The sequence below is a fragment of the Plecotus auritus genome, assembly GCF_963455305.1.
Source record: "Plecotus auritus genome assembly, chromosome: 7".
NCBI lineage: Eukaryota > Metazoa > Chordata > Mammalia > Chiroptera > Vespertilionidae > Plecotus > Plecotus auritus.
The window spans coordinates 158,857,265-158,882,837 of NC_137774.1; the positions used below are offsets into that span (position 1 = coordinate 158,857,265).

General features: G+C 37.6%; 1 protein-coding gene across 9 annotated transcripts in view; it reads left to right on the forward strand.

Annotated features, from left to right (window-relative positions):
• Positions 1-5,031: 5,031 nt before the first annotated feature.
• CDH18 (cadherin 18) overlaps positions 5,032-25,573 on the forward strand; it is a 727,687-nt gene continuing 707,145 nt past the window's right edge. For 4 of the 9 annotated variants that reach the window (XM_080682144.1, XM_080682138.1, XM_080682145.1 and 1 more), the window contains exon 1: positions 5,056-5,396. The gene's annotated coding sequence lies outside the window, so the exon portion shown is untranslated. Of the gene's footprint in view, positions 5,397-25,573 lie in introns of all 9 variants that reach the window. The other 5 variants (XM_080682139.1, XM_080682135.1, XM_080682142.1 and 2 more) reach the window with 5 other exon arrangements.

Here is a 25,573-nt window from a genome sequence, read left to right on the forward strand (position 1 = left end):
ATTTCAGCTCTCTATCTGTACCTACAATAGTCAGGAGTTTACATATTCCTAGTATAAAGAAATATTATGGCAAATTTTCCCCATTCTTACAACCAAAGCTTACAAGTTGTTTTGGGAAAAATGCTGTGTCCCTATACTGAAACATTTAACAAGCGCCTTATAATCCTATATCTCTCTCTTCTCTTACTTTCCCAACTATGTCTTATAGAAGGACAGCCCTGGGAACACAAAACTCAATTTTGTTTTCCATTTTACTGTTCATGTAGTAGGGACAATCTCTGTTTTCTCTCCTTCTGTCTCTTAATATAGAATGTAAAACCAGTCCTAACTGGCATTTCCCACCTTTATTAAGTAATCACCCCTCTATGCATACTTCAGCACACTATTTTCTGTTTTTAAAATCCTGTTAACCCCAAACTAAGCTCAAATATCCTTTTGTAAAAATTTTCCATTGAAAAAATTTTCCTCTTCTCTTTTTTGAAATCTTCTGACATAATTGTTCCTCTGTTCACCATGTCTGACAGCTCAACTTTCAATACTGTTAGACTTTTCCATTTCCATGATTTTTAGTGCTTTGCACACAATTTTATTATAGAACTTATTCATATTTATAATTATGATTATATGTTTTATATAATTACAAATATATTTTCATCACATGAGTCAATTTGAAGCCAGAATAAATCCTACTTGTATATTTAAATTTTCTGCTTCTCGTAGTTTTTTATTATTATTTTGGGAATAAAAAATTAATTCACCAGAGTAATATTTGATGTAGTGCTTCTTTTTACTCTTTGTTAATTTTTTATTGAATTATTGAATTTAGAGAGAGGGGAAGGGAGGGAGGGAAGAAGGGAAGGAAGGAGAGAGAGAGAGAGAGAGAGAGAGAGAGAGAGAGAGAGAGAGAGAGAGATTTGTTTTTCTACTTATTTATGCATTCATTATTGATTCTTGTATGTAACCTGATGGGATGGAACCCACAACCTTGGTGTATTGGGATGACACTCTAACCAACTCACCTAGCCTTCCAGGACTTTTTTTTTTTTTTTACTCTTGCACCCATGACAGCTTTTGTCCACCTTTCCATTTCCTTTGTGACCTTGGTAAATTAAGCATGTCTCTCACTCACATTCTCAAGTTGCCTCTATCAACTAGTTCTTTACTTTATGTACAAAAATATACTCTGCCACAAATTATTAAAACAATTCAAAGCCTCCAAGATATTGGACTTTCTCTGTTGCAATCACCCCTTTTCATCTCTCTCTTTTTCCATTCCTGCCAAATTTCTTGTAAAAGGAACCAAATCTTTTCTTTCTATTAAGCCTTTCATCCTCTCAGGCATCCAAGCTGCTGAGCACAGCTCAGGCAATTTGTGCAATCTTACAGGTTGGTGCACTGGAAATTTATGGTTTGCAGGCTCAGCTGGGCACTCAGAGAAGCTCAGCCAACCTTCTCCTTCCACTTAGTAAGGTGTCCACTGTAATTCACCTCAGCAGCTATTCTTTTTTTAAAAATTTTCTTTATTGATTAAGATATCACATATTTGTCCTCATCCCCCCATTCCCATCCCAAACCCCACCCCACGCATGCCCCCACCCACCTGTTGTCCGTGACCACTGGTTAGGCTTATACTCAGCAGCTATTCTTATCTCACAAAACTTTTTACTGTTCCTTTCCCAGTGCCTCCTATAGTCCTCCTTACTCTCAGCACATGGCTGGAGGGGGTATTAAACTTGAAAACTTCAGCTCCCTATTTCTCACATACATCCCTTTAATCCTTTAATTTAAATGTAATTTATTTTTGCCTCCTCCACCTGTTCTAATTATATGACCCACAAATTGAGTATCTGGATTCTTATTTTCTATTATATTACCTGCTGATTCCTGAAAACAACACCCTCAAGAATATGGGCTTTGTGCCAAAACTGGTTTGGCTTAGTGGATAGAGCGTCAGCCTGTGGACTGAAAGGTCCCAGGTTTGATTCTGGTCAAGGGCACGTACCTTGGTTGCGGGCACATCCCCAGTAGGAGGTGTGCAAGAGGTAGCTGATCGATGTTTCTCTCTCATCGATGTTTCTAACTCTCTATCCCTCTCCCTTCCTCTCTGTAAAAAATCAATAAAATGTATTTTTTTTAAAAAAGAAGATGGGCTTTGAGACAGTTACTAGTTGTATTTCATTGGACAAAGCAATGAAATTCTTCAAGCTTCACTTTGTTTAGATGTAAAATAGGTTCATGTCTATTCAGAGAATATTAAATGAGATAATGTTTGCAGAATTATTAGCTTAGAAGTTGTCATGTATTGAGGACTCAATCACTTACAAACTGGAAATTATTTTATTGTCATTTATTGAATAACTAATATACATACATCATGAACAATTCTGAGAAATACTAGGGAAAATGTTGGAGAAATCCATTTTTTCTTCATGGAGCTTGCCTTGTTGTAAGAATTGCTTGTAAAAATAATACATAATTAAGGAATGTTGATCCTATAAGAGAAACAAGAAAGAAAATAGAGAAGAAATGTATTCCATTTATCTTCTCTTAAGTCACCTATTGTAGTTGAAAATTTAGTCTTCCTAAGCTGCACCTCTCCTTAGTATGTTGCAAAGTCATGCAGAGACTTTACTTTGAAAGGTTTCTCAACATTAGTTAATTCAGCTCATTGTCACTGCACCCTGGTTCTCCCTTCTTATTCCTCAGCAGACCTTGGCAATGGTCTCCCTAGCAATCTGGATTCTCACCAGAGTCCTGTTTCAGGACAACCTACAACCTTCTGTTAGATTGATGTTCCCAAAGTACAGTTCAAAGTTCATCATTATGTCTCTGTGTGTATATATATATATATATAGTTCTCCATTAGTTGATTACTCTCATCCTAGCATCCATGATCCTCCATATTATTCCCTTGTTTTCAGTCATGCATACCTTCAGTCCCTATGTGTTCTGGCCCTCATCCCATTTTAATCTCCCAACACCTTTCCCCATCTCCCACTCCCTTTTACCCTTAGTTTTCTGTTATCCCTCTCTCCTCTGTTGCCTTTTCCTCTGCCTGTAAAATCTATTTTATTCTCTTTTATAAGAATCATTGCAAATATCATGTTTTTTACAAGGTCTTTCTGTTGTCCTAGAGGAGGTTTGATCTCACTTTTGAGTACTTGTTGCTCTTTGATCTACTGGTTTAAAAAAAAAAAAAGGCTTTAATCACTTTCCTTTTATTTTGCTTACTTAAGAACTCCTTATCTTCCCAGCAGCATGTAGCTCCTGAAAGATTGACTAATGCTACTGCAGTACACTGGAAATACCAAGAACACAAATAAGCCCTTTTTCTCTTCTTTACTTAATTACTTTTCTATTACAGAGAGTATAAGACCTGATACAAAGAATTGCTCAACATGTATTTACTGAACAGAGTCAATTAAATCAAGAAAGTTTGCCTCTAATAAGTGTTATAACACCATGTAATTTGGGCTTTAATTGAGTGTACCTCCATGATCATACACATATTATGGCCTTTAACCCCAACCCCCACCCTGTCTTCATTTACAAAACACTTTAGAACATGCTACAAACTTTTCTTCGTATTAGATGAAGTTGGAACTACAATGACTACTGACTGGAATTTAATTTCAACTCGAAATTGAGGTGTAATTAAACAATGCTATACAATTTACTTTAATGGGTGCAGTAATGTATTATGAAGAAAAAAGGAACTGAAAGGTTGGTTGACCAAGAAGTGTGAACATGAAATCGGTAACTACCTTCTAGTTAGAAATTAAGAGATACTGCATTTCTAGGTTTTGCTAAGTGATGAAGGAGGTCATCAAGGGGATACAGGTTGACCCTCGAGCTGGACCTGGGCAATCCAAGGCCCCTCACCATCTCCCCTTTCCTTGGAATGTATATTTTCCCCACTTTTTCCACAGTGGAAGCCTTTGCAAGAGTGCAGCCTTGAGAGGGCCTTGTGTTGTTGAGACCATCTGTATGGTACCTGTGCCTGAACCCAGTTAAGATGTCTTAATAAACTATTAAGATTCTGGAGGGTGTGTGGCAGGGTGCCTCACTCAAGACAAACCTCTTAAATAAGTTCCCTTGCTTGTTAAACCAGCCACCTACCCATTTAGAATGGTCTCCTCTTTGATCTCTCCTTGCCCTCCTTGTTTGGGGACAGTTTGAGAGAACCAACACCAAGTTGACCCCAAATGCACCCTCCCCGGGAAGCATGTGGGAAATGAAAAACCAGTTTGGTCTTCAATACTGTTTTATGCTTTTTTAAAAAAATTATGGCCAATTATAGCAGTTGAACAGTGAACATGTCACTTTAAGAAGAAAATCATGCATTGAAGGGATGAATCAGGTGTGAAATGCTTTATTGGATACATTCAGAGAGATCCATTTGTAGATTTATGCTACAAAACGGAATAAACATTTTGTACACTCTAGTCTAACTCAAGCTCTAGTTTAAAAATATCTACAAACATCACTCCTTTTTTTTTCTTCAGAGAAACACAAATAAAAATCACTATTTTTTTCTAAAATAAAATGAATAACTTTTAACAGCAATCAATATAATAGGATATTCTTTAATTGGTCCAAGCCATACAGGCTACTGAAGGCATCATCGTTTCTAGCAAAAGGCTTTGTCAGTGTTTGCAATTTTGCTGGTGAGTTTTTCCCTATATATTTGAATTACAAAGATTTTTGTCATACAGACAACTCTGTAGAAATTTTACCTGATGATGAATAGGATGTGCAGGTGAGTCATGATTAATTAATAGCAGCTGGATAAGAATGGTTACGTTTTTAAAATACAAAAATCTGCAATAACACTAAGCTTCCCTTGAACCTCTGCTCTCTCAAGCCCTATCTCAAGGGGAGATAAAATAATGAAAAATACTTGGCTAAACTGCTGGCAAAACTCTTATTGTTTGTACCTCTCTTGGAAAAGACTCTTGGGACTGACAGTGCAATCCTTGCTATTGATTGGCTGGTTAAATAGAGGACTCTTATCTTCAGACAGGCTAGATTGATTATACAGCAGCAGCAGGAGCTGAGACTCAGAGCTGAGAGCGGCAGGGTGAAAGCAGACAGAGGGGGAACGCAGGTGGGGAGGGAGGCGGTGCGCGTTCCAGAGCATCACAGTGACTGCCGGTGCTGATTGTCTTGCTTTCTACGTGGCTCCCTCAGTCAACAACTTACTGAGGTGCCTTTTCTTTTACAAGAGAATGTCAGCTCCGAGCCCCAGCCAGAAATAACAGACTTCACCTTGGAATAGTTCATCTCACTCCTGCATCATTAGAGAGGATTTCTAAAAGAAACAAAAATCAAGTGCTCCTTCCTCCTTCCAGTCTCACTTTGTTCCAGAATTGAACAGAAACAGTTTCATGCTCCAGGTAAGGAGATTCAAATGTTATTTCTGGAGTCATTTTTAGTCATTTGTAGTAAAATACAGCAGACCTTTGCATGGTTTAAAAACTGAGTTGGCAATGATGTGTTAAATTCAATGTAATATACAGGCATTTTTATTTAGAAATGTGTGATGAATAGTTATATAAATATATATGTACATATATACATATGTGTGTATACATATATATATATTTTTTTTAATAAGACTACTTGATTATAAGTTTTTGTAGCAAATACTCTGTATGAAGAGGAGAAATAAAGTACCTACTAAAAGAGCATTTTTGGTGACAACCTTAAAATATGTTTACATATATTCTTAGCTCTTAAACAACTTTGAGAAATAATACCATAACATGAAAAGGCCATTAAGTGTTAATTGCCTACTATTATCTTTCATGCAGACATAGAAGCTAGTGTGGACTTTTTAGTGTTTGTCCAGGATTAATGTTTTTTTTTTTCTAAATCTGTCATTTTATTGCAGTCTTAACTCTTCAACATAAACATGATATGTCTTAAATGATGAACATTAGACTGTCATTCTCTGATGGCTAAGTTATTGATGGCTAGCACTTGGTTTTAAGAAAGTACTGAGCTAAGGCAAAGAAGTAAGACTCGAGGTGTTAAACAATTCCAGAGTTTATAGCTAGAGCTGCAGTTGCATCAATTGCTGTTTAAGTGTCATTGATGGTAGGTGCTGGTAAAGTGTCTGTGAATGTATAGAAACTTTGCGCATATTAATTTTTTACCAGCAAGATATGGAATGTGAATAATGGGACAGGAATAATGAGCTGGGCAATGCAGTGATCATGTAGTTGACTTACCTTAGGCTCATAGGTCACAGATGTCACTTGCTAAAGAGACACCATTGTGATAACAGACATAAAGGGTTGATTTCATCTTTACGGGAACTAAAGTGATTTGTGAGATGTTTGATGTCAACTTATTTGCTTTTGGAGCAATGAAGAGGGATCTTTTACCCTAAGAGCTTCTCCGGTTGACCTTTTGAGTGAAGTTCCCTGAGTCACTCCTCTGATCAAAGACCAAACTGTCATCTGGGATAAGTAGGCTAAACTGTAAAAGATGTTATTGAATGTTTCAAATAAGAACATGGTTGTCAACACTCATGGAAGCAATATAGTTGAAGTTAGGAATATCAGACATTCTGAGTTGCTGTGTTTGTGTGTGTGTTTTTCCCTTGTTTGGGATGAATAACTGCATATTTGAAGAACACAATTGGTCATTCATTTTTTTCTTCTAAATGTAAAATGATGTTTAATGCTTCATAATATTATACATATTATAGCTACCTAGATATTTCTATTTATAATAACCATATCAAAGGGAATGATTATATTGCTATAACTTTTTAAAAGTATAGGTTTTCTAAAGGAATATAAATGTACATTAGAGAATATTGAATTTTTTGTCTTTGCATTGAGTCATTTAAAAAATTATGTACATTGCTTTTGAGTATTTAGTTTGAGAACCTAATGCTAAACTATTAAATGAGGAAGGTGGCACAACTATAGAGCATACATTTATGTATATAGTAGCAATAGCATATGAAATTCCCACACAAAAATCTTTTATAACCTTGTTTTGCAAATTATTGATGTGCATACATTATATTAATATGCTAACTTTTGTGCAACTCATAAAAAGTGTGCTTTTAATCCTTCCATTTTATTGTTTATGCCCAAAATCTGACATTTCGGAATGAAAGCTATAATTAAGGTATAACTAATTTATCTAGTCATTTAATACACAAAGTTACAGAAATCCTGTAATTTTTATAGCAACAGTTTTAGGTGTCTAACCTATTTATACAGCACAGTTTTCTTATCACACTTATTTATGGGTTATATAAGTTATATACATTAAAGAAAATCAATTCTCAACTGTATTGTGTGTGTTTTTTATGAGACAACATGTTAGTATATATAGATGAAAACATCAATCTTAATGTTGTTTCTATCTATAGATACGTTTTTTTCTTTAAAATATATTTTTTAAAATTTCTGAAATTACGTGCCTCTGACATTTAGACATCATTCGTCTTAGCTTACCTTCATTATTACTTTGATTCTCTTTTTTGTTACCTTAGAAATTCTGTAATTACTCCTATAAGGGAAAAGACTCTCTATTTTCTTAATAGAAAATGGTCGCATGATTGAAAACAAAGGCAATTCTTTAAATAACACCTCACCCTTAAAAACTATGTAATAAATGTATCTCCTGCATTCCATCCAGATCAGTGTTCGTCAGCACAGGATTCAGGAAGAACAGGTATGCTAGCACTCATGTGTACAAGTGCTAGTCAGAGTCTGAAATTTAGCAGCTTGCTTAGTTCAGTTTAGGAATTTTCAGTTTTCCATGCATTTTTGAGAGGGCCCCGTTTGACCTTTTATTCAACCTTGAATTTACTTCCATGGTATCAGATGTCTGCCCTGATTGCTCATGTTAACCACAGTGAACCAACAAGAACTGAGAAAAGTAGTCTGCTCTGTTTTTTATTGATATCTGAACCATTAGGGGGCTCTTTCTTCCTGTGTTATACTCAGCAAACCACTGAGAGCAGTTATACAGCTTTCGTAAAGTATTTTCCCTATTTTTAAGATGTGAATGATGCTTGAAGTAGCTTTCTCTACCCCCACAGAAGGAAACATTTCAGATCACTAAGAATTATTTATTTATACAAGGAAAGAGCATTTATTCTATATTTTCTAAATGTATCATCTAAAAAATTATGTATATTTAAAAAATAATGGATTGAAATATTAAAATGACTGATTTTAGGCAAATTTAGAGATTATATGTTTTGCAACTAGCATCATAATAAATGTTAAAGTAATGGAAAAAGCTGAAGGGAAAAAACTTGTTTTACAATTGTCTGCAAATTTCTGTGAACAGCACAGAGAATGAGTGACTCATGCAATTTGCTTTCAGAAGAGAATAGCAGGCAGGCAAAATAGAATATTACTTGTTTTGCAAAAAAAATAGACATGAAAGGATTGAAAACACTAGGATACTTTTACTATCCATACACATGTAGGGAATGTGTATAAATTCCAAAATTTTTTCTTCATCACACTATATGAAGTCTTCATGAATAAACACAGAGTTGATACAAGAGTAAATTATGAGGGAGTGTCTTTCCAATATCCCTTTGAAAGCCATAAATATTGAATAGGACCACAGACTTTCCTAATAAATGGGTACACATTTCTCCCAATTCCACAATAGACAAAGATGTTTGCTTCTTTTCTTTTTATTGAATTTATTGGAGTGACATTGGTTAATAAAATTAGGTAGGTTTCAGAGGTATAAATATATCATACATCATCTGTATACTGTATTATGTATTCACCATCTCAAGTCATCTTCTTCCATTGCCTTTCATCCCCCCCCCATTATCTCTCCCCACTCCCCTTTCTGTCTGACAGTCACCATGCTGTTGTCTGTATCTATGTTTTTGTTTTGTTTTCTGTTTGTTTGCTTTTTAAAATTTTTTATCCCTTCACCTATTTCACCAGCCCCCCAATTCCCTCTTCTCTGACAGTTGTCAGTCTGTTCTCCATGAATATGTGGAACAAAATAAACTAACAAACAAAATAAAAACATACTCATAGATAGAGAACAGACTCAGAGATAAAAATGTTTTCTGACTACAGGACTTTTGGGGGAATTAGTCAGCATTTAATAATGTCCAAATGCAAAAGCAATCTATTTAGTGGCTCTAGGCTTTCCATCAAATTATGCAAGCTCCAGGAAATGAGAAAGATGTGACATAACCTTCTGAGAAAAACGTATTTGGGGAAGTGAGAGAAGGGGAGAGATTCTGAGCAATGAAACATGGAATTTCGATCCTTTATTGAGTGGCTCAACTTATCAGGGTAGAAGAATAATTGCTTAAAGAAAACGGGAAGATGGAAATGGTACATGATTTTTTTCTTTACTGGTGTTCTGAAAGTAAACTTGTAAGGGCTTTATTTTTTGTTTGAACATTTTCATGCCTTGATAAGACTGAATTTTTAATGCAACTAGTATAATTTATACAGTTGTCTGGGGATCATTCCATGTCTACCTGGTACACGTTGGCATTCTTTCTCACATAATTAGGTTTTGGTGATATGAGTTATTGAATAATTAGACTTGAGTGGTTAATATAAATGCTATATATTAGATTTAATCTGCATGAAAATATTTTTTGAACTCTAAATTCTTCTAAAGATATATTGTTTGTTTTTTTTTTATGTTAAAGTAGCATGGCACTGGGGATGGAGAAAGGGGCTAAAATGGAAAATAAAACAAAGAAATGAAAAACCAGTGACTGTACATGAATTTTTTATGTTGCAAAATTTTGCCCAGAACCAAAAGGTAAATATAACAATGCATGATAAATTTTTATATTTTCTATATAATGGTAAAGGAGTGGAAATACAACTGGCAGTAACATTTCTATACCTCACATGGTATGGGGAGAAAGCTCTATTGAGATGTGGGAAGTAAGAAAATTGGTAACTGTTATGGGTAACTGCTAATATTATTGGGCTAACATTAAATTTTCAAAGGAAACAAGATAGCTCATTCCTATTGAGTGTAATCAAATGGATTGAGAATGATGATGCTAATAATTGGGAAGTGTAAATGATTTTATGTTATTGTTGCTGTCACCATTACCAATGAACTGAATTGCATTCTCTAATAATCATTCCTTGGCCGGTTGGTCTTTGTGAAACTATGTCTGTGTATCATTGGGTGAGAATGTGTGTTTAAATATAGGCATAGTTGTTTTATAGAGTTTGAATAACATGTATACTAATAAAGGGTAATATGCTAATTAGACTAGAGATCTTCCAGATGTCCTTCCGGACAAAGCCACAGTGGCAGGGGCCGAGGCAGAGGCAGGTAGGGGCGATCAGCCCACAGAGGGGAGCAGTTAGGGGTGATCAGGCCGGCAGGGGGAGCAGTTAGGGGTGATCAGGCCAGCAAGGGGGAGCAGTTCGGGGGTGATCAGGCTGGCAGGGGGGAGCAGTTAGGGGGCGATCAGGCCAGCGGGGGGAGCAGTTAGGGGGCAATCAGGCCGGCAGGCAGAGGTGGTTAGGGGCGATCAGGCCGGCAGGAGTGGTTAGGAGCCAGAAGTCCTGTGGGATTGGGCCTAAACCAGTAGTTGGACATCCCCTGAGGGGTCCTGGATTGGAGAGGGTGCAGGCTGGGCTGAGAGACCCCCCCCCATGCACAAATTTCATGCACTGGGCCTCTAGTGAAAATATAACAAGCCACCTTTACTGTATTCTATATATTCAAGTTCCTACTTTAATAAATTATCCTCACTGTATCTAATTCCTCCCCTACCACCGACACACACAGACATGTACACAGACATGATGATTATCTCTAGTTACTTTATATTAGAATCTGACCTTAGATGGGTCATATTGTGCTTCTTCCAATGAGTATTGCTTCCTATCCATTAGAACTGTGTCTTGAGTCATGTAACTGAATCCTAACACCTTGTTGTTTACTGAATTCCAGTAAATGAGAGGAATGTGGCACATGGTACTGAGACTAATGGAAGATAATATATTAGAGGGACACATACAATTTATTAATCATAGACTCAATAAGGTATAAATAGAAATAAGAATGAGTGCTCATTCTTGGCTACTAGATATATAATGCCACTCATCTCAACTTATCTCTCTCAGCTACGCTTGGCAAAAATAAAGGAGGTGGAAGATTCAGCAGTGAACCATAGTGTATAACAAATAACATCTTAGAGCAGGCATAGCAAATGGGTTTTGCACATTTATGACATATACATTTTTTAAATGAACAGGCTTAAATTTTTAGATCAGTTTTAGGTTTACTGAAAAATGAGAGAGAAAAACATATATTCCCTCACCTCCATGTCCCCTACCCTGCCAGTTCCCTCAGTTATTAATATCTTGCATTAGTGTGATGTATTTGTTAGGATGAATGAGTCAGTATTAATAAATTATTTTTAACTAATAACCATAGCTTACATTAGGGTTCACTCTGTGTCTTGTATATTCTATGGGTTTTGACAACTGAGTAATGACATACATCCATTATTATAGCTACATGCAGAACAGTTTCACTGCCCTAAAATCCCCCTATGCATCTCCCTCCATCTCCTTGAGTCTCTGTTTTTACTGTCTCTATTGTTTTGCCTTTACATAAATCTCATATAGTTGGAATCATGTGGTATGCAGTCATTTCTGATTGGCTCCATTCACTTAGCAATATGCATTTAAAGTCCCTCCACGTCTTTTTTGTGGCTTGTTGGCTCATTTCTTTTTGTTGCTGAATAGTATTCCATTGTATAGATTAACCAGTTTGTTTAACTACTGAAGGAAATCTTAGTTGCAATTGCAAATAAAGCTTCCATAGACACCTATGTGCAAGTTTTTGCATGGGCGTAGTTTTCAGTTTATTTGTCAAGTACCAATGAGCATAATTGCTTATCCATATGATAAGAGTGCATTTAGTTTAGTAAGAAACTGTCAAACTGTCTTCCAAAGTGGCTGTGCCATCTTGCATCACTACCAGCAATGAATGAGTTCCTGTTGCTCCACATCCTTGCCAGAATTTGGTGTTGTCAGTGTTTTGAATCTCAGTCATGCTAATAGGCATGTGTTATTACTTGGTTTTGGCATATACTTTTAATTGGTAATAGCTGCTTGTGCCATGTTGAGAATAATCCTAAGGCACATCGTGGATCTTCAGGAAACATGTCCAGAATCAATTGACAATCCTTCCTTGCCAAATTATGTTTTGATTTCCCCTTTGCTGGACAGGATGTGTGTGGGAGGGGGAGAACAGGGGGAAATTGTAGTCCATTACTTGTAACATGCATTTGCTATTCATGATATAGGGCTTTGACAGAATGAAACTAGAGCAATCAAATAATTCAATGCCACATTTGTCAATTATTTGGATATTAATAATTTTCTATTTTTAAGCACTAAAATTTAATTATGGGACATAATTTAATATATTCAGTTCCATATTGCACTTTCTAGCCATATTATCTGCGGTTAGAAATATCTGGCATGATATTGCCTATAAGAGAATATCTGAAATCCTTAAGCAGATGGAGAGTCTTCAGAATCTGACCTTGACCAAAGTTTCTGACAACATTGCTCATTATTCCTAGCTCAAGTTAAGCTGTATATTCTCCATCCCCAAAAAGCTGTCTTTTAGTTTCTGCCTATGATAATCATCCTGATTTCATTGGTCTTCTTTATCATCTCTACTAATTCAATAATTATTAATATTTCTACAAATCCCTATTGAGACCTTTTCTACTGTTGATCACCTAAGACCTTGTATCATCAACTGCACATTTACTATATCTCTATTCCATCCTTGTATTCAAACGATATAAATAAAAAAGGGAAATGCATTTATTTTTTGAGTCCTCAAAGTGCAATCAATATTCATCATACTTATCAATGCCTATTAGTCAAAGGAATAAATGAAAACATTGGTTCTTATTAGTATAAAATATGTAAATATATTTTATATATTTTTTTTCATATCTCCAATTTCCTCCCACCCTCCTGCTCCCCCCGCTTCTTTCTTTGCATTTAAGAGTGGTGGCAGAGTTCGTGAAAGGTCTTGTGTTTCACTCCTTACATGAAGTAGGTACTTACACAATTTTTACCTCTGCCACTTAACTGCTCTGCATCTGCTTTTCTGTCTACTCAATGGAACGACTTCAGTTGTCTTGTGATAGGTAAGTTAATATGTATACATACATCTCTTCAAGTAGAAAGAGCTATGGATGAATACAGGGTCATTATGCAGTATATATTATCAAATATCTTTTAAAAAACAAAATTTAATTTATTTGGTGAAAGCATTGTAAGGTAGAACATACAAGGTAGAGAATTTTTTATGCTCCCTATTGGGGCACTGATTTTTATTTAAAATAGGTTGAAATAAGAGTCAAAAGATTGAACTATTTTGCTAAGCAAAGTAAATTTGGAAAGTCTCTTAAAACAATGCACAGCTAAAGGTGTACCTGATGCATAAATAAAACCAACAGTCTCTGAAGATGTTAAGAAGTAACCAATAGCCCTAGCTGGTTTAGCTTAGTGGATAGATCGTCAGCCTGTGGACTGAAGGGTCCCAGGTTCCATTCCGGCCAAGAGCACATGCCCGGGGTTGCCAGCTCGATCCCTAGTGTGGGGCGTGCAGGAGGCAGCCGATCAATGATTCTCTTTCATCATTGATGTTTCTATCTCTCTCTCCCTCTCCCTTCCTCTCAGAAATCAATGAAAATATATTTTAAAAAAGTAACCAATAGAAAAATAACAGGAAATGTTTTTAAAATTCCATTGTCTTCTCTCTCACTGTCTCCTTCTCTGTGTGTTGGTATGAGTGTTGGCATGTTTATTTCTTGTAAATTGACTTATATTCTGAAATGCCCTTTCTTGACATTTATTTAATAATTTATATGTGCTCTTAATATTCTTTTTATAAAGGCTAGTTGTTGACTGGTAGAGATACCCAGGGTATAATTTATACAGTCTAGTTATTGAATGCTTCTGTCATAAATCAATATAGCTGTAACTAGAGAACTGACCAATTCATTGTCAGGAATACTGCTTGTAAAACTCTTTCTTAAATCTACTGAGTACAGAACACATTGACCCATAGCAACAACATTATCACTGAAAACATTAGAAATTTTCAAAAGTAAATCGCTGAAACCCAATTTAAAATTCATTTGATAGAGGGGAAAAGAGAATGGAGAGTTGAATATCAAATTCAAGTCTTTCTGTCTCTCTGTTTCTGAAGGACATTTTTTTAAAACACAATGAAGAGGTCAATGAGGAGAAAAGCAGACATATGTAAAACTCCCAACAATAAAGATTTAAAAACAAAACAAATAAAACAACACTATCTTATATTGCCTCTAAAACCTTAGAAAAGATTTTGTTTTGTTTATGTTTTTGGTTTTTGGTGGTGGTGTTATTTTGTTGTGTGTTAGCCTGAGTTTTATACACTTTATAAGGAAAATAATGGTATTTATCTTAAAGAGATGATCCAAAGGTCCAATAATTTCATATGGGTAAAAAGTTTAGAAGAAAAAAAAGAAAGATAAGAAAAACGTTTAGAAGAGTGACTGACATAATCAACAGCAGGATTTACACTTACATTAAGTGCTTCTGAATTCACAATGCTGGAAAAAAACTGATCTAACGTATGTCTTTATCATTTCTTCTTCATTCAAGAACCTTTGCTGGACAGCCAATACGTAGGAAATTGTATTCTAAGCTATTCCAGATGTGTCTCCAAAGATGAATAAAGAATAGATTAGGGGTTCCAAATCTAGGGCACAAGACATAAATCATGCCTGTAACTAAACTATGTGTTTTTTTTTTAACACCAAACATGCCCCTCCGTCATCTAACATTGGGTGAAGGTTGTTGAAGGAACATTTCTCCTTCTCTAGCTTGCTTCCTGTTAGGTTCTGACAAGGAAGTAAAAAGGGAGGTAGAAGGCCAGATGATGGCAAAAGACCTTTTTGTTTGCTGCCTCTTGTCAGCATTACCTCACAGTGCTCTTCACCTCAGCAGCACTTGATTCAAGTAGCATTTGCTTCCTGTTTTCAGGCACTTCCGATCCTCAAAGAACTGACCTCCTTGTGCCCCTCATGGCTTATAGTACTGAGGCAAGCTGTGTCCTTTTCCCTCACATCAGGAGACCCTTCTCTATCTTTTAGGTTCTCCAATCCTTAATAAGAAGCTGTCCTTGGAAAAACAAAATATTTCAAAGTCCTTGGTTTAAAAAAAAAAAAAAGGTGGGGAACATACTTCAAGACAGAGAGTGAAAATTAAAGTTTTGTTCATGTCACTCTGTTTAAAAGCATGTATGTGAATATGAAAGCTCATAGAAAAAGAACCAAGAAAGTCTTTGTTCTCCCAGCCTTAAGGGTGATAACTGCTTCCAGTATTTCCCACCATTCTCCTACCTCACTGTCTGTTTCTTGCATTTTCAGTCTTCTAAGGTATATATTCAACTTACTGCTGAAATAACTTGTGGCTTCTATTTTCCTGACTCGGTACTGGCTGTATAAAGAGTTGGTACTTAGAGTGGATTCCCGGAGAACTGAAAGGACTGTGATACCAATGTTGGGTCCAGGGGTTGGTTTTATTAATGTAGACTAGTTAGTTAGATATTAACCAAAAGGGTGGAAGCAAATCAATCAGAAGTAGATATCTGATTAAGCCTGACTAAGATTTACAGTCACCCCAGGAGTCCGCCCTACTAAAGGGGGAAGACAGCACAGGGGAAGTTTTTTCCCTGGGGGCATAGGAAGCAGGAGCCAAGATGGCAACCATAAAGGGGAGGAGACAAACCTGAGAAAATCTGGGAAAATGATTGGCCAGGCTAAAGATCCAAGCCTGGGAAAAGCCAGGAAAGAGAGTAGATAGTTTGAAAGAAAGCCACCTCTCTCCCAAGCCCAGGGGAAAATTGAGAATCTTAACACAAAGGCACTAGACTCTCTTTCACAGCTGCGCCCACGAAGTGCAGCACCCATGGCAGCCTGGACAAGAGCAGAGACTAAGTTAGACTACCAGAGCCTTGGGTGCTGAGGTAATGACACAGCAGCTCTGGGCCCTGTCCTCCTCCTGGGCTTGGCTAATGGCAACATTCTCGCATTAGATTTCTGACCCTTAATGTGAAGTTATGGGGGGGGGGGGGGGCGGGGGAGGTCCAAGTGAAAGTTTGGGGGAATTGTTCTCTCCTCCAAAATAGAAAATATAATACGGTATGCAGTAATCACCGTTTTTCAATGCAAATTGCTGTGCAAAATGAGACAATGAGGAAATCAGTTACTTTTTTCTTTGTGCAGTCTGAAAAGGAATCCTAGAAAACTTGATATGTGTGGTGTCTCTAAAATTATAAGAGGTGCACATAAAGAATTGAGGGGAGAAGGAGGAGGTTCAGAATGACCGTGGAGGATTGGCAATAGTGCATGTAAACCAGTATGGTTGGGTGTAGGGTCTCTATGAGGACTATAATCCCTAGAGAAATAGGCAAACACATTACCAGAATATATGTATGATGCTATGGAATATGGACTTTTTGGATCATAAGTCTTTAAGTGTTTTTAATTCATGGAGTTAAAGATCTGATTTGCTCTAAGGTATAAGCAGTTATCCTAAATGTTGATAATTATAATGGTATGCACATGCTCCGGGCCCTTTTTATAATTGGGGAATGTCGGGCAAATAATTAGAAATAGGCTTCCCTACTGACTTCTCTCATTTTCAATTTTAGACTGAGTTAGGTTAGAATTTCATTTTGTTTTGGCTAATAAAGAGTTTAAGAAGCTCTGCTGGGACCACTACTGTACTGCATCTAATATAAATAAATGAGTTGCCTAAAGCAACAGAACTTCCTCAACATACCAGTTAGTATTTTATGCGTACTAAGCACACTTTAGGTCTGTCACAACCAGCTGTTCAGTTTAAACTTGTGACTGGGTATCTCAACTGCATCAGCAGAAGATTTTCAAACCCAATGAACACTGATTACAAAACTACTCACTAGCATTTAAGTAGTTTCCTCTTTTGATTTTATTTATAAAAAAAAAACAAAAACAAGTTGAACTTATTCTCAATAATTAAATGGAAAAATGTTGAAGACACATTTTAGACCTGGGTATTATATACAAAAAGTACAAAAGAACATATCTATTCAGTTAAAGATCAAAACAGTGCTCCAAATGCTCACCAAACAAGGAAAATCTATGTGTCATAATTTAACTTGTAAATTTTAGTCTGTTAATGTGTTTAGATGATACCTTCATGAAACACTTCCGGTTGAAACCAATATGCTATTACCCACTCCACCCTGCCCCTTATTTTTCAGCTGTATGGTATTGGGAACATAAAAAGTTATTATTTGTGGCAGAGTCACATGCATTTTTGTTCTCATGATAATGGGCCTACAATAATGATCCACTCCGTGTGGTCAGACCTCACCACTTTTGGAGTTAGGTTTTCCACGTGTTGTAGAAATAATGTTCTAGGTTACATGGGCTAGTATAGCGTGGTAAAAACATGCTACTCAAAGCATGATCCGTGTGCCAATAGAATTGACATTAACTAGGGGTTGTTACACATAATAGAAATACTCCAGAATCGACTGAACTACTATCTGCATTTTAACAATATCTCCAGGGGATGCTTAGCATATTAAAGATTAAAAAGTACTAAATAAAATCAGTTATTCTATGATTTAACCCTAATTGCATTATTGTATAGGTGGTACTAGTATGTCTTTCAATATTTTTATATAAAGTATTCTGACTTGAATTAATTTTTGGTAACCATGTCTTTACATGTTTCATATTATTAAAATAGAAACTGAGGCAAGACTACATGGAACAGATTGTCAGAAAGGTTGGGGGCACTGGATAAAAGAAGGTGAAGGTGTTACTGGAGAATTAAACTCCCCTGTTGTTTGAGAGAGTGAAGTTCTTGCTGCTGAAATAAAATTTTTCAGAAGCTGCCTTTGGAGGAAGGGATGTAGAAGAAGGCTTTATTTGTGTGAAGTTGTATTTCTCAGGTTCCAAAGTCTCCTGCCCCTTAAGCCAGTCCTGGAAGAGAGGCAGGGGCTCCAGCAGAGCCAGAAACCAGGCCAGTGTCCAGATTTTGTTCCATGTTGCAGCTGAGGTGGCTTATCATCCGAGCTAATGAGAGTCCATTAGTGCATGTTTGCAGCCCCATATGGCCATGAGCCTGTGGGCACAGGGGGGCATGCCCCTGCAACAGGGCAGCCAGGAGCCTGGAACACCAGAGAGACAGGAGAGAGGGAACTTCCTTTGTTTGGAAGTTTATGTATTTAGATTTTGCATGCTTGTGGTGGCCACGCCCACCCTGGCCACTAATTTGTTCCCAGGTATGACTGGCAGACAGGTAGGCACCTTCCCATGCCACTCAGACTTTTATTGGGCATGCTTCTAAATTGTCTTCCTCTAGTGCCTTCCCCTACCAATCAGCAGGGAACAGACTTGGAGTGTTAAATGCAGCTTTTTGGCAAAACTGTATAAATGGCATGACTATATCTAGTCTTCCCTTTCCTCCTTTCCTGTAAATAATAACCAGGTTATTACAACTGCATCAAAGGGATTAGCCAAAGAACATACATGCATAACCCAGAGACACAGACAAGAGAGTGGTAATCTTTAGAGGGAAGGGTTGGCGGGCAGGGGCTGGGTAGAAGCTGGAAAAGCAGGGGAGGGATGGGGATATCTGTAAAAGTGTTAACAATAAAAATAAAGAGAAATAATGAAATACAATTTAAGAAAAAGATGTATAAATTGGTAGTTACAAAATAGTCACAAGGATATAAAAAGTACAGCATAGCAGGGGTCTTCAAACTTTTTAAACAGGGGGCCAGTTCACTGTCCCTCAGACCGTTGGAGAGCCAGACTATAGTTTAAAAAAAAACTATGAACAAATTCCTATGCGCACTGCGGGCCCGGGATGAGTCAGCTACTAAGCAGGACAGGCAGCGGCACCCGGCAGGCCGGATAAATGTCCTCGGCGGGCCACATGTGGCCCGCGGGCCGTAGTTTGAGGATGCCTGGATAGAGAATATAGTCAACTAGAGGCCCAATGCACAAAATTCATGCACAGGCACAGTCCCTAGGCCTGGCTTGTGATCACAATCCCCACAGCCAGCCCTGGTTCCCCATTCGTCATTGGGTGGTCGGAGCCTGACATCTGGGGGGAGGGACCCAGAAGTCAGCCATTCCCGCCCGCTTGCTGGCCCTGCTCCCTCTGCGGGTCATTCTCTGTGTGTGGGTTACTGGCGGGGTGGGTGCCTTGACCTGGCACCACCCACGTCCCCCTCCACCCACCCCCGGGTCCTTGTTCGCCATCTGGTGATGGGAGACTGCAGGCTGGGGCAAGGGACCATGAAGTGGTCAGGGCACCTTATAGTGACTGGTCAAGCAGTCATTCTGGTCATTCCACCATTACGGTCAATTTGCATATTACCCTTTTGTTATATAGGATGATATTGTAATAACTATACACGGTGCCAGGTGGGTACTTGAAATATTAGAAGGATCACTTTGTAAATTATCTAGTTGCCTAACCACTATGCTGTACACCTGAAACTAATACAAAATAATATTGAATGTAACTGTAATTGAACAATAATTTTTTTAAAAAATCTTAATTAGCCCTGGCCAGTGTGGCTCAGTGGGTTGGATGTTGTCACATGCTCCTAAAGGATGCTGGTTTGATTCCTGGACACATGCCTGGGTTTTGGGCTGGATCCTGGTAGGGGCATGCAGGAGGCAGCCAGTCGATGTTTCACTCTCACATAGATGTTTTTTTCTGTTCTTCTCCCTCCCTCTCTCTCTAAAAATCAATAAAAATCTTAAAAAAAAATAAAAAGTTAGTTAATAAAGCTGTTCTATATTTTGTTTAATAACTGAGGTATATAAGACTGCTCTCAAGTATTTCATCAAATATTCCCTCACACTGATTCTAAGAAATTTCCTCAGGCATTATTAAAAAATAATAGTGTTTCTCTTGTATAGCTATAACGTATACTGCTCCTTGTCCCCAAGCAATTTTAAAATTCTTGGTATTAACTTCTATTTCTCCTTCAAGACTCTATTATATGTATTAACTATTTTGAGTAAAAAATCAATTCCCACCAAATTTCTTTACCCTTTGGATTTGTGAATGTTCAATGTAGGTCACCTATTTTCTATTATAGATCTCTAGTTTTTATATGACAATGTCTTCTATCTATGAATTTTATAATTAACACTAGAGGCCCAGCGCACAAAATTCATGTGCAGGTACGGTCCCTAGGCCTGGCCTGCGATCAGGGCCATCTTCCCCAGCTGCCTGCAGCTGGCCCCACCCCCTGCTGCCATCCACCCCTGGTTCCAGTTCGCCATTGAGTGATCCATGCTTGAAGGCCGGGGGAAGGGACCAAGAGGTGGTCAGTGGGCATCATAGTGACTGGTCCAGCGGTCATTCTGGTTCGTTCTGCTGTTAGGGTCAATTTGCATATTACCCTTTTATTATGTAGGATAGAGGCCTGGTGCAGGGGTAGGGGCCAGCTGGCCTTCCCTGAAGGGGGTTCTGGATTGGGGTGGAGGCATCCCCATTGGGGGGTGGGGCCAGCCGGGTCAAGGGGCCGCAGGGTTTGCAATCCAGCCACACTTCCAATTGGGGGGGGGGGGGGGCTGCTGAGGGGTGTGGCCGGCCTGGGTGAGGGGCTGCGGGTGGTTTGCAGGCCAGCCACACCCCCGGCTTAGTTAGGAAGGATGTCTGGAATGACATCTGAAAGACATCCGGTCTATCCAGTCTAATTAGCATATTACCCTTTTATTAGTATAGATTTCCTACATTTTTATCATCAAAACTTTGAATATCATTGTAAAAACCATTGCCTCATCTTTTGTACACAGCAGACTCTGATTTGAGGTTTATGGTACAGGTTTTAGCATAATATCATAGCATTCACATTTTCAAATAAAAATGCAATGTCATTTTGTTTTGAACTTTTTGAGAATGTGATGGACTTTTTGATAACTGAAATAAGTTAGTAATAAAGATATTACAAGATAAGAATGAGTAAAGGGGTTGCATATATTAACCTGTTCATCTGTGAACCTGCAACTATTCGGATTATGGGAATCATCTTCTACTGCACTTATACTTTTAAACTCGCTCTGTTCCACCATTCACTCATCTCTCACCCCAAACCTTGGCAACCACTGATCTTTTCACTGTCTCCACAGTTTTGCCTTTTCAAGCATGTCCTATAGTTGGAATTGTATAGTAGCTAGACTACTCAGGCTATCTTATTTCACTAGTAATTCCCATTTGGGATTTTTCCATGTCCTTTATGATTTGTTACCTTATTCTTTTTAGCACTAAAACATTTCATTTTCTGGATGTACCACAATTTATTTATCCTTTTACCTACTGAAGGATATCTTGGTTGTTCTAAGTTTTAGTAATTATGAAATAAAGCTGCTATAAACATCCATGTGCAAGTTTATAGGTAGACGTAAGTTTTCAATTCATTTGTTGTGTTGTATGGTAAGAGTGTTTAGTTTTGTAAGAAACCTCCAAACTATCTTCAAATAGTGGTACCTGTCTGCATTTCTACCAGCAATAAATTAGAGTTCTTGTTGCTCCACATCCTTGACAGAGTTTGGTGTTTTCAGTGTTCTGGATTTTGGCCTTTTTAATAAGTGTGCAGTGCTACCTCATTGTTTTAATTTGCATTTCCCTAAGTAAATATTATGTGCCTCATTAAAAGAATAATTATTGATTTGAGAGAGAGAGAGGAGGGGGGAGGGAGAGAGAAACATTGATTTGTTGTTCCACTTATTTATGCTTTCATTGGTTGCTTCTTGTACTGGAGATTGAACCCACAACCTTGGCATATTGGGATAATGCTCTAACCAATTGCACTACCTGGCAAGGGCCGATATGGATCAGTTTTCTATGATCATTTTCCATCTGTATATTTTCTTTCAATGCAGTGTATGTTTAAGTGTTTGGTTCATTTTTTAAAAAAACATTGTTTGCTTTCTAATTGTTCAGCTTTACAGATTCTTGGTATATTTTGATTAACAGTTCTTTCTCAGCTATGTCTTTTGTAAGAGTTTCTTTTTATTCTCTTGGTAATACATATAATTTTAGAATTTACTTTTTAATTAATTTATTGACTTGACAAATGTTTGTGTGTACCTTTTTAAAAAATATATTTTATTGATTTTTTACAGAGAGGAAGGGAGAGGGTTAGAGAGTTAGAAACATCGATGAGAGAGAAACATTGATCAGCTGCCTCCTGCACACCCCCTACTGGGGATGTGCCCGCAACCAAGGTACATGCCCTTGACCAGAATTGAACCTGGGACCCTTCAGTCTGCAGGCCGATGCTTTATCCACTGAGCCAAACCGGTCAGGGCTAGTGTGTACCTTTGACAACAATAAAACTTGATTCCCAATCCATCTCAAACTAAGTCTGATGGAAGAGACTTTTTTTTTGTTGTTGCTGTTGTTGTTTTTTTCATTTAAAATAATCAGCTCTAAAAAGAAGAGGGTCCTAAAGATCAGGCTATTGCTAACTGTGGGAACCTGTTAAGGAGATCTGGTGGCACCTGAGGCTCTTACTCTGGATCTCTCTACTATTGAATTACCTTTACCTCTTTTTTAAATTATATTTATATTCCTTTCAAGTGTTTAAAACCATCAGATGATTCCTAAAATGTTATTTTAGTCCTTAAATATGATGTTATTTTATTAAGTTGCATTTGGCTTGAATTTCCACTAACATTTAATAAACTATTAATATGCAGTATAGCTATGCCTATAGATCCAGATTTGGAATACAGATTCCAAAATAGAGTGCCCTCTATGACTCGTTAAAAGTCATGAAACTCCATAGGAAGGTCTATTTTTTTAGGGCTCGTCCTTAAAAATCATGCCTGTCAAACAAGAAATTCAGAACCAGGTGACAGCACTGGAGCCTGATGGCAGAGGGAAAGCTGATTCAGTCTTGAATTTTCCATGACGACTGCTCACCTGCACTTAGCAGCTGTTTATTGCTTGGTTCACTGGAGCATATGATGCTGAACCAAGCCACGGGTCAATAAAGTCATTTACAACGATCAATGATCTCACTCTGAGTGAAAGAGGTGATGAATCAACCAAAACTCCTTTAGGCAATAGGCCTAGCAGGGGAGTTTGCACTTAAGCTGGTAACATATAATAAATGAATCAGCAACTTTCACATCTCCCTAATTAATTTTACTACCTTTGGAGAAAGCGTGCAACAAACTTTTAAATGTTTTTCTCCTTGATTAAGGATGTTAGTGGTTAGATAGCAAACTATGCAGAAAGCCTTAAACCTTGACCTTGTAAGTAACCAGGGGTGGGCAAACTTTTTGACTCGAGGGCCACGATGGGTTCTTAAACTGGACCGGAGGGCCGGAACAAAAGCATGGATGGAGTGTTTGTGTGAACTAATATAAATTCAAAGTAAAGGAGCGGAGGGGAGAGCAAGAGAACCAGATAGACAGCCGGATCCGGCCCGCGGGCCGTAGTTTGCCCAAGGCTGAACAGTGGTTTCTTGATTTGCATATATTAGGTTTGGATCCAGTATTACCTTAATATCCTTCACATGTCTATGTGATATTTCCTGTTATATTGAACTAAGAAAATCTCATTTGTTTGTACTAGTATTAAAAATGCATTATTAAGACTTCAATAAAGTCATAACTGTTTTTTTGAGTGCATACTAAATGCCATGAACCATGTGCCTTATTTATACTACCTCATTTAATCTCAAAGAAGCTGTGAAGCAGAGAATATATTTTTGTAAGATATATTTTTTTATTGATTTCAGAGAGGAAGGAAGAGGTAGAGAGGAACAGAAACATCAAAGAGAGGAACAGAAACATCAATGATGAGAGAGAATCATCAATCAGTGGCCTCCTGCACATCCCCTGCTGGGGATTGAGGCTGCAACCCGGGCATGTGACCTGACCAGGAATCAAACGTTGAACTCCTTATTCATAGGTTGACCCTCAATCACTGAGCTGCACCAACAAGACCTCAGAGAATGTATTTACTCACATTTATTGAAGCTGTGTTGGTAATAAGGTTAAAAAGTAAATAAGTAAGATTAATAATGTTCTCAGAGTTGTAGATCTTGTAGGTGAGTCCATTAAAAACTTTAATATAGCCCTGGCCAGTGTGACTCTGTTGGAATGTCATCCCATACACTAAAGAGTGGCGGGTTAGATTCCCAGTCAGGGCACATACTCTGGTTTCAGATTTAATCCTGGTCAGGGCATGTTGGGAAGGTAACCAGTGGATGTTTCTCTCTCATGGTGATGTTTCTTTCTCTCCCTTTCTCTCTCTCAAATCAATAAACACACACACACAACTTTAATATCAGTCTCTCAGAGTTAAAGTCCATGTTTCGAATTATTACATGATGAACAAATAGTGACGTAAATTTTTTAGATATTGTTTTTCATAAAATTAATGTATAATTTTGGAAATTTTAGCATTTTAACTGTTTTAAAAGATTGCTAGATTATATTCAATATGATATTTCATAATTGATGTGTACATTAAATAATTTGTTATGCTTTTAATCACAGGTATGACACTTATTATTGAATAACAATAGCATATTTAGAATTCAGAGAATGTGACACCATGTTAAATGCTTACATGTGTGACCTGGATTAATCCTTATATTCACACTGGGATGGGGTGTTATATACACTAATAAAAGAGAAATATACAAATTGACCTTACCTCCACGATCCCATCAGCCAATCAGGAGTGAATATGCAAATTAACCCCAACAAAGATGGTGGGCTAATTTGCATACGCAGGCACAGAGTGGCCAGGCAGGGTGGGATGCCTGCTATGACGGGGAGGGCTGGGGGCAGAGGGAGCTATAGGAGCGGCGCTCTGGCCGGAGCGGAGACTGAAGGCGACGGCCAAATGTGAAGGCCTGGGTCCCGGGTGCTAAGGGAAAACTGGTGCCAGCAGCCAGGGGAAGGAAGGCCGATTGCACAAATCTTCGTGCAATGGGCCTCTAGTCAAATTATAATGAACTATTGGCTACAAATAATCTTCTTAAGTTTGAATAGAGAAAATATAACTGGAATTACATCTGTTTTTTGTTTTTTGTTTTTGTTTTTTTTTTTGCATGATAATCCTACATGTTAATACGGTCCTGATTTGTAAAAAATTTGACCTTGAAAAATAATTTTGCATTTAGGCACAATTGTGAGTGACTTCTAAGACAGTTAGAAAGGGGAGTTGTGAGTCCTTTGTGGGTATTAACCTAATCTGCCCATAAACTAATGTTTCTAGTTTCATATAGAGATTCATCAACTCAAGTATTTGTTCAGTGCCTACTTAGACAAGGTATGAGGTTGGTGTTGCGTGAAGTCAAAATGTTTTATAAAATGGATCCTGCTGTTTTGCAGTCTACAAATTTTTCCCGAGACATGACATAGGCACATGTAAATGCAAATTACACGTGCCTAATTCAATGAGCAAAGTGCAACCCAAATTAGTGCATGATACATGTTAAGTGAATTGAG